Here is an 8,517-nt window from a genome sequence, read left to right as displayed (position 1 = left end):
AAATAGTCTCAGCTCTGAAACTGGATTGAGGTAAACCAGATTGGTGGCATTCCTCTATAGAGGAAAATACCATCCTAGATCTAAAGTTAATTCTACAAATAGTATTGCAAATATAACATTGGACACACACACACAAACAAAATCAGGTATGTAATGAGAAAAGGCAACATTAAAAAACAAAAACTCAAACAACTGACCACAGAAACAGGCTCAGAGGAGCTTTAGATATGGGAATTATCAGTAAAAGACTTTACCCAGCCGGGCTCAGTGGCTCAGCCTGTAATCCCGCGCCTTGGGAGGCTGAGGTGAGTGGATTGCCTGAGCCCGTGGGTTCGAGACCCACCTGGGCAAATTGGTGAGACCTCATCTCTACAACAAATCAAAAAAGTAGCCAGGCGTGGTAGCATGCGCCTGTCGTTGCAGCTACTTGGAGGGCTGAGGTGGAAGGATCGCCGGAGCCCAGCAGGTTAAGGCTGCGGTGGCCCAGAGCAGCCACTGCACTGCAGTCTGGGTGACAGAGTGAGACTCCAACTCAAAACAAACAAAAAAACCTTCTCAAACTCTCTCCAAAATATATTCCTTCTCCCCACTCTCCATTCTTCCAATAGCTAGACCACATTTTTATTACATGAATATTCATTCACTAGCTGTATTACTTTGGCTAGGTGAATATTTTTCACAAAATGTCAATGGGATAGGTGCTGTCTTCAAGGCACACCAGTCTTTATCTCTTACCTACTCAGTTTACTTTCTTATGTCTTTGCTATCTTCAAATCTCCTCATCTAGCTGCCAACAACGACAGTTATCAGAAAAGTAGCTAAAACTCCATAATCCAGACTGCTAGGGCAAAAGCTTCCCTGAGTCAATAGCAGCTCAAGAGGGAAAGAGATGTGCTTGCATATTGCAATAGGCTAAGGCAAAGCCAAGGCATACACAAAGGAAAAAATGTTTCTAAAAACAAAACAAAAAAAGTGAATGCTCTCCAGTGGATGGAAATAGCTGCTTTTTTTTTTTTTTTTTTTTGAGTTGAAGTCTCCCTCGGTTGCCCAGACTGGAGTGCAGTAGCCGCTCCCAGCCACCGCAGCCTCGACCTGCTGGGCTCCGGCGATCCTTCCGCCTCAGCCTTCCGAGTAACTGGAATTACAGGCATGCGCCACCACGCCCAGCTGATTTTTTGATTTATTGTAGAGATGAGGTCTCACTGCCCAGGCGGGTCTCGAACCCGCGGGCTCAGGCAATCCACTCACCTCAGCCTCCCAAAGACGTGGGATTACAGGCTGAGCCACCGAACCCGGCTAGCTGCTTCTTTTTGGCTGTTAGAGTGAAGGGCAAGAACAGAACAAGAGTTGAGCATTCTCTTTTTTTTAATTTTTAATTTTAATTTTTAATTTTTTTATTTTTGAGTTGGAGTCTCACTCCGTCACCCAGACTGGAGTGCAGTGGCTGCTCCCGGCCACCGCAGCCTCGATCTGTTGGGCTCCAGCGATCCTTCCGCCTTAGCCTTCCAAGTAGCTGGAACTACAGGCGTGCGCTACCACACCCGGCTAATTTTTTAATCTATTGTAGAGATGAGGTCTCACCAAGTTGCCCAGGTAGGTCTCGAACCCACAGGCTCAGGCAATCCACTCACCTCAGCCTCCCAAAGCGAGCCACCAAGCCCAGCTGAGTTGAGCATTCTTAATGATTTTATTTCAAGAGAAAAAGAAAAGTTCAAAATGGGCTTTTTATATTCCTCCTCTTCAATACCGAGAGAGAGAGGGAAAGAGAGAATTAACAGTTTTCAGGATACAAACCCATTGCTTGATGAATATTGCTCAGGATACAAGCACTATGCTTATGAATTTGGGTAAGAGTTCTTTCTGCTGGGAGCCCTAGGAGATATGCCTTTTTATGTCCTAATGCTAGGAATGTGTATAAAGAAAGGAAAAGAACTCTCTTTCCCAGCCAGAGCAGGTGGGGAAGCAGAGAGCAACTGTCTTCATTAAAGACACTGAAGCAGAATGAACATGGTTTTGGTGTCCCGAGTTCCTGATTACAAGCCAACATTCATTTTTCGAGAGAAGCAGTGTGAATCATTTAAGAATTAGGAATTGTCAGGTGGGGTATACTCTTATACTAAGATGGGTGAAGGGAACAACAGAGATCACCTGTTTAAGAAAAGATTTATAGTAGTGCACGCCTGTAGTTCCAGCTACTGGGAAGGCTGAGGCGGAAGGATCGCCAGGGCCCAGCAGGTCAAGGCTGCAGTGGCCGGGAGCGGCCCCTGCACTCCAGTCTGGGCAACGGAGTGAGACTCCAACTAAAAAAGAGGAAGAAGAAAAGACTTAGGGACCTGTTTTTCTCCTTCAAAATGGATGGATTTCTATGGGAGAGCTGGAAACTTGCACCATGATTCCTTGTTTTCTTTCATTCAATGGATATTTATGGAACACTTAAGAGTACCAAGCACTGAGCTAAAGCTGGAAAATTCTCCCAAAATGAACTTACAGTCTGCTAGGGGATACAGATATAAAAGGCACTCACAACCATGTTATGAGGTTACACTGGGCAGGTCTGAGTGCTGAGACATCAGGAGAGGTAGTCCTCAGCATAGGTGGGGTGGGCGAACGGCCAAGAACACTCATCTGAGGTGACAAAACAAGGCTCTGTGGCACTGTGACTATGAGAAAATGTTATAAATCTCAAACTTGGACTTACTAATTTATATGACCTAAGCGACATGTGGATTCAAGATTGCTTGTGCTGTTTTTTCCTAAACAGAGAGAGAGAATTTTGTCACACTCATGGTTGCTAACACTTCTGAAGGTTTTTCCAAGTGCCTTAACCCTGAGACCACATCACTATCTGCAAAGATCCCAGTCCACTCAAGCTGCTTTGTTCTACTTCTTTCTGACCCTTTTTTTTTTTTTTTTAGTTGGAGTCCCACTCTGTCACCCAGGCTGGAGTGAAATGGTACGCTCATGGCCACCCCAGTGTTGACCTGCTGGGCTCTGGTGATCCTGCTGTCTCAGCCTTCCAAGTAGCTGCAACCACAAGCACGCGCACACCACTCGGCTAATTTTTTAATTTAATGTAGAGATAAGGTCTCGCCAGGCTGTTCTTGAACCCATAGGCTCAGGCAATTACCTCACCTTGGGCTACCAAAGTGCTGGGATTACAGGTCTGAGCCACCGCCCCCGGCCCTTTCTGATTCTCTTAATGGCACTGCCTCAAAAGATTACCTGGGAATTCAAGGAGAGTTCACTGAGGGAACTTCACTGGGGAAGACTGGGAACTACTTTTTGGAACTTGCTCAGAACATGTCTTCTAAAAGTAATTAGCCAGGTCCCGCTTTTGATCAAAGTTTAATGATCACACTGATAGAAATCATCTTTGGTCAGGCTCAGTGGCTCAGCCTGTAATCCCTGCACTTTGGGAGGCCGAGGCAAGTGGACAGCCTGACCCCATGGGTTCGAGACCCACCCAGGCAACTTAGTAAGACCTCATCTCTACAATAAATAAAAAATTAGCCGGATGTGGTAGCGCGCTCCTGTAGCTCTGGCTACTTGGAAGGCTGAGGTGGAAGGATCGCCAGTGCCCAGTAGGTCGAGGCTGTGGTAGCCAGCAGTGTGCCACTGCACTCCAGTCTGGGCAACAGAGTGAGACTCCAACTCAAAAAAAAAAACCATTTTCTATTCTGGATCTGTTTCCCAGGATCTTTCCTACAATGATTCACCCTCTGAATGACTAGAGACTCCACACCAAGGTAACAAGCTGCTCTAAGGCTTGCAAGTGTCTCAGCACACTGTGCAGGGAGGTCAGCGGGCACTTTTCATTAGCTCAGACTCAGGTTGGGCCCCCTGCAGAGAGGCTGGCTGTTACTCGTGTTTACCCGTGTTTCCTCCAGTTTCCCTGGACACCACCTACAGGGGCTTTGGAAGTTTCTAAGGCAGGGTTCTCTCTTTGGTACTCCCTTGTAAATCTATGGAGGGGTGTACCTGGCTCCTAGTTTTCAGCGACACTGCATTCTGGAAAAAGTTGCCCCCATGTGAAGCCCATTCCTTCCAGTCATTGAGAGGGTGACCCTGGGATGGCCCAAATACCAAGCCTGCCTCTAGGAGCCAGATTTCTTGAACTTGAGATTTTAATCTTGCCAGGAATCAGGCAATCAATTGAGTTCCTTGTAAATTGGCTGAACAAGTGAAGTGAGGTGAAAAATTGAGGTAATTTTCTGGTGCAGTTAGACTAAAAATAAATAAATAAAAGCAATCCAACTTCAACTTTCTGGATCAGTCAGTGATTTTGTTCAAGGTGGTGGCCCATGCCTGTAACCCCAGCAGTTTCAGAGTCCGAGGCAGGAGGATTACTTGAACCCAGAAGTCTAAAACCAGTCTGGGCAACATAGACCCTATCGCAACAAAACATTTTTTTTTAAACAGGGAATAACTTTATTTCAGATTTTACTAATGTAGTATGAGTTACAACTTCTTGAAATTCAAGTAAAAGCTAGACTTTTACTTTGAAAAAATTCCATTGGATATTGCCAGTGCTATTTCATTTTAGAAATGTGTTCGCTATTCATCTGAAAAATTGTTTGACAAAGAGAATATTACAAAAAATATTCAGAGATAAGCCTCATTTTAAGTTCTACAAAAATATTTATCAAATGAATGTTATTAAACATTTTTAAAAAATTCCCTGCTAAAGACTTTTTTCATTAGTCTTAGAGGGTATATACTTTCTACAACTCGTTTTCTTTAATATGTAATTTGATGTAAAGAACATATTTTGAGCCGGGCTCGGTGGCTCAGCCTGTAATCCCACTTCTTTGGGAGGCTGAGGTGAGTGGATTGCCTGAGCCCGCGGGTTTGAGACCCACCTGGGCAACTTGGTGAGACCTCATCTCTACAATAAATCAAAAAATCAGCCGGGTGTGGTAGTGCATGCCTGGAATTCCGGCTACTCGGAAGGCTGAGGCGGAAGGATCGCCAGAGCCCAGCAGGTCGAGGCTGCGGTGGCCGGGAGCGGCCACTGCACTCCAGTCTGGGCGACAGAGTGAGACTCCAACTCAAAAAAAAGAACATATTTTGTATGAAAAAGCTATAACTTGCATTATGGTTGTAAAATATGCTATATTGTTTAGGGATCCCAAAAAGCAGTTTAATGCTGAAATAACTTTATCTAGTATGTAGTTCATATTGTGAATGAAGCTTTGCTTTTTGTAATATATGAATAAAAAAATAACACTTTCTAATGACCTTGATTTTTTTAAAGTGATTAAATTAGTATTTTAGTAATTTTCTGCTAGCAAAATGTTCATACAAACAATAGATATTATGCTTACAGTTCTTTGAGTTTCTAAAATACCTAACCCAAGAAGATCTATCATGAGTTAAAAATAAAAACAGAGCTGGACTCGGTGGCTCAGACTGTAATCCTGCACCTTGGGAGGCTGAGGTGAGTGGATTGCCTGAGCCCGCGGGTTCGAGACCCGCCTGGGCAGCGAGACCTCATCTCTACAATAAATCAAAAACTCAGCCGGGCGTGGTAGTGCATGCCTGTAATTCCGGCTACTTGGAAGGCTGAGGCGGAAGGATCACCGGAGCCCAGCAGTTTGAAGCTGCGGTGGCCAGGAGCGGCCACTGCACTCCAGACTGGGCGACCGAGTGAGACTCCAACTCAAAAAAAATTAAAAAAATTAAAAAAATTAAAAACAGCTTCATATATCTGCAGCTTGTCTCCTTCCTAGTTTCTTCTCTTGTTTTTTTTTTTTTGAGTTGGAGTCTCACTCTGTCGCCCAGACTGGAGTGCAGTGGCCACTCCCGGCCACCGCAGCCTCAACCTGCTGGGCTCCGGCGATCCTCCCGCCTCAAGCCTTCCGAGTAGCCGGAATTACAGGCACGCGCTACTGCGCCCGGCTGATTTTTGATTTATTGTAGAGATGAGGTCCCGCCAAGTTGCCCAGGCGGGTCTCGAACCCGCGGGCTCAGGCAATCCACTCACCTCAGCCTCCCAAAGGCACGGGATTACAGGCTGAGCCACTGAGCCAGCTTAGTTTCTTCTCTTTATTCAAGATCCATTTGACGACTGTCCCCTAAGCGTTCTGGCACGTAAATGAGGACTGCTGCCTCTGTGCTTAATTATTCATGTCACATCAACAAGGGACTGACTGAAGTATTATAATTTCTGTTATGACAAATGGATCCTTTAACATGGGCTGATTTTTTTTCTTTTTAAAAAAGAGTGGTTTTTGGCAATGTACATTATTGGCCTAAAAAACAGAGTAATAGCCGGGCTCGGTGGCTCAACCTGTAATCCCGCGCCTTTGGGAGGCTGAGGTGAGTGAATTGCCTGAGCCCGCGGGTTTGAGACCCGCCTGGGCAGTGAGACCTCATCTCTACAATAAAAAAAAAAAAAAAAAAAAAAATCAGCTGGGCGTGGTAGCACATGCCTGTAATTCCAGCTACTCAGAAGGCTGAGGCAGAAGGACCGCCGGAGTCCAGCAGGTCGAGGCTGCGGTGGCCAGGAGAGGCCACTGCACTCCAGTCTGGGCAACCGAATGAGACTCCAACTCAAACAAACAAACAAACAAACAAAACGTAGTAATATAAAATTGTTGTTTTGACTAGTTTGTGAAAGCTTATCAAGATCAGACACTATTGAAAATTCAGAAATTTTAATGCTGCTTTGAAATATACTTCTGTACAATATTATCTTTCTCATAATGCAAAAAAGAAATGACATCTGATGTATCAATAGTTGTTGAGAGCACAGATATTTTTTGTTTCCTTGTCTTAGGTCTTCCAAAAACTCTGCTTTGAGCTTGTTACGTTCTGCTGCTAGAAGCTTCAAGTTGTAAGGAAGCACCTATTCCTCTTTCGCTTCCTTCATTGTGTGAGACATGGTTCTTCGGAGTATCTGATCAACTTGTGAAACATGTTAGTTGAACAAATAATTCTATCTGTTTCCTTTTGTTCCAAGTTGTCCTCAGTATGTTTTACTGGATTTTCCAAAGCAATAAGCAATAAATCAGTCACCTCTAGACTGACTTCCGAGGCACAGGGCAGATACTGAATTATGAGACTGTTGTGTTCCCAAGCATTTTTCTCAGGGTTGGGTTTTCTTTCTTCCCATCAGGTGGATGGTCTCAGCAAGCAATGCCCGTGGTCTCTGGCCATTCCTCTGCAAACAGATCTCAAGAGGACAATCTAAAAAGACCTGGCAAAAGCCTAACGAATATTTCTGTGCCAGTTGGTAGACTTCATATCGCATACTTTGATAATAAAAGTTGTCATCTAAAACCAAAAACAAAGGGCAGTTTTCGTTAAGAGGTAGCAAGACGGGGCCTCAAGCGCTGAAGAAAATATCAGATCTTGATCCTTTAAGCAGGTTATAAAATCTTCCCACATGGCTTCAGTCCTGTTGGGTGAGGCAGTCACCTGACACCCATTAATGACAGGCATCAAGAAGTATTCCAGGTACATCAACAGTTCCTGTTGAAGTAATTTCCATTGGGATGGTAACTGCAATAATGATGCTAATCCAGCTCCACTTTTCTGGAACTCCTGTCTCTCCTCTAGGTGCGGCACTGTCTCAACAAAACATTCTTAAAGTTAGCTGGGCGAGGTGGTGCATACCTGTACTCCCAGCTACTCGGAATGCTGAGGTAAGAGGATTGTCTGAACCTAGGAGTTAGAGGCTGCATTGAGCTGTAATTATGCCAGTGCACTCCAACCTGGGCGACAGTAAGACCCTGTTTCTAAAAAAAAGTCCAAATGATCAGGAGAATTTCCTCCACTTTACATTGTATCTGTGGACGTGGCCTTAAGAAGTCCACACCTCCCTATCTATCTTCCAAGCACTTTTATACAAAAACGTCTCTTGGTTCCCATGTTTCTTCATATTCTATGTAAGGAGAGACTCATTCCTACTTTTTCTTTACCAAGAAATGCTTGCACTTGGTCACAGTTGGAAACTATAACAAGCAGTAGGGAAGAAACTATTTCCTATTCACAGTGAATAGACAAACTGCAAAGTAATTACACAGGGAGATGCTCAAAACAAGTCGTTAAGGAGCTAGTGATGTTTGCAGATGAGCTAAGTGCAGGTGGACTTAGCCTAGGCCAGTTCCTCCCACGTGTCTGGGCGGTCCAGAGGGTGGGGTAAAGGACAGGGAGGGGGCGCCCATCTGCTGAGGCCACGAACAAGTCGCACTCTGCCGCACTGCCACCTCAGCCTTGTGGGTGGCCTCTCACACCCACGCTCGACCAGCCACACACCATCCATCCCTGTCTGTGGACCCTGCCAGAGCATTTATTAGGAACCCTGCCTTCTTGGAAGACTATGTAGCTAGGACTTGATAATTAAAGACTTCATTAGTTTCTCGTTGCAAATTCCATGGCTAGCGGGACTTCGGGAAGCATTATTGGTGGCACTGGAAGGCTCACCATCCGTCAATCTTACCACGTGCCCAGCACACCCCTCCCCGCAGTCCTCCAGCAGGATGGGAGTTAGGCAGTGCCAGAGTTACAGGAAAA

General features: G+C 45.1%; 1 pseudogene; it reads right to left on the bottom strand.

Moving 5' to 3' along the window:
• Positions 1–6,847: 6,847 nt before the first annotated feature.
• On the bottom strand, positions 6,848–7,494 carry LOC110595274 (annotated as a pseudogene).
• Positions 7,495–8,517: the final 1,023 nt, after the last annotated feature.

The sequence above is a fragment of the Carlito syrichta genome, unplaced genomic scaffold, assembly GCF_000164805.1.
Source record: "Carlito syrichta isolate Samal-C Ts95f unplaced genomic scaffold, Tarsius_syrichta-2.0.1 Scaffold288869, whole genome shotgun sequence".
Classification (NCBI taxonomy): Eukaryota; Metazoa; Chordata; class Mammalia; order Primates; family Tarsiidae; genus Carlito; species Carlito syrichta.
Note: the sequence above shows the minus strand (reverse complement) of the source record. Positions and strands in the feature narration are given on the sequence as shown.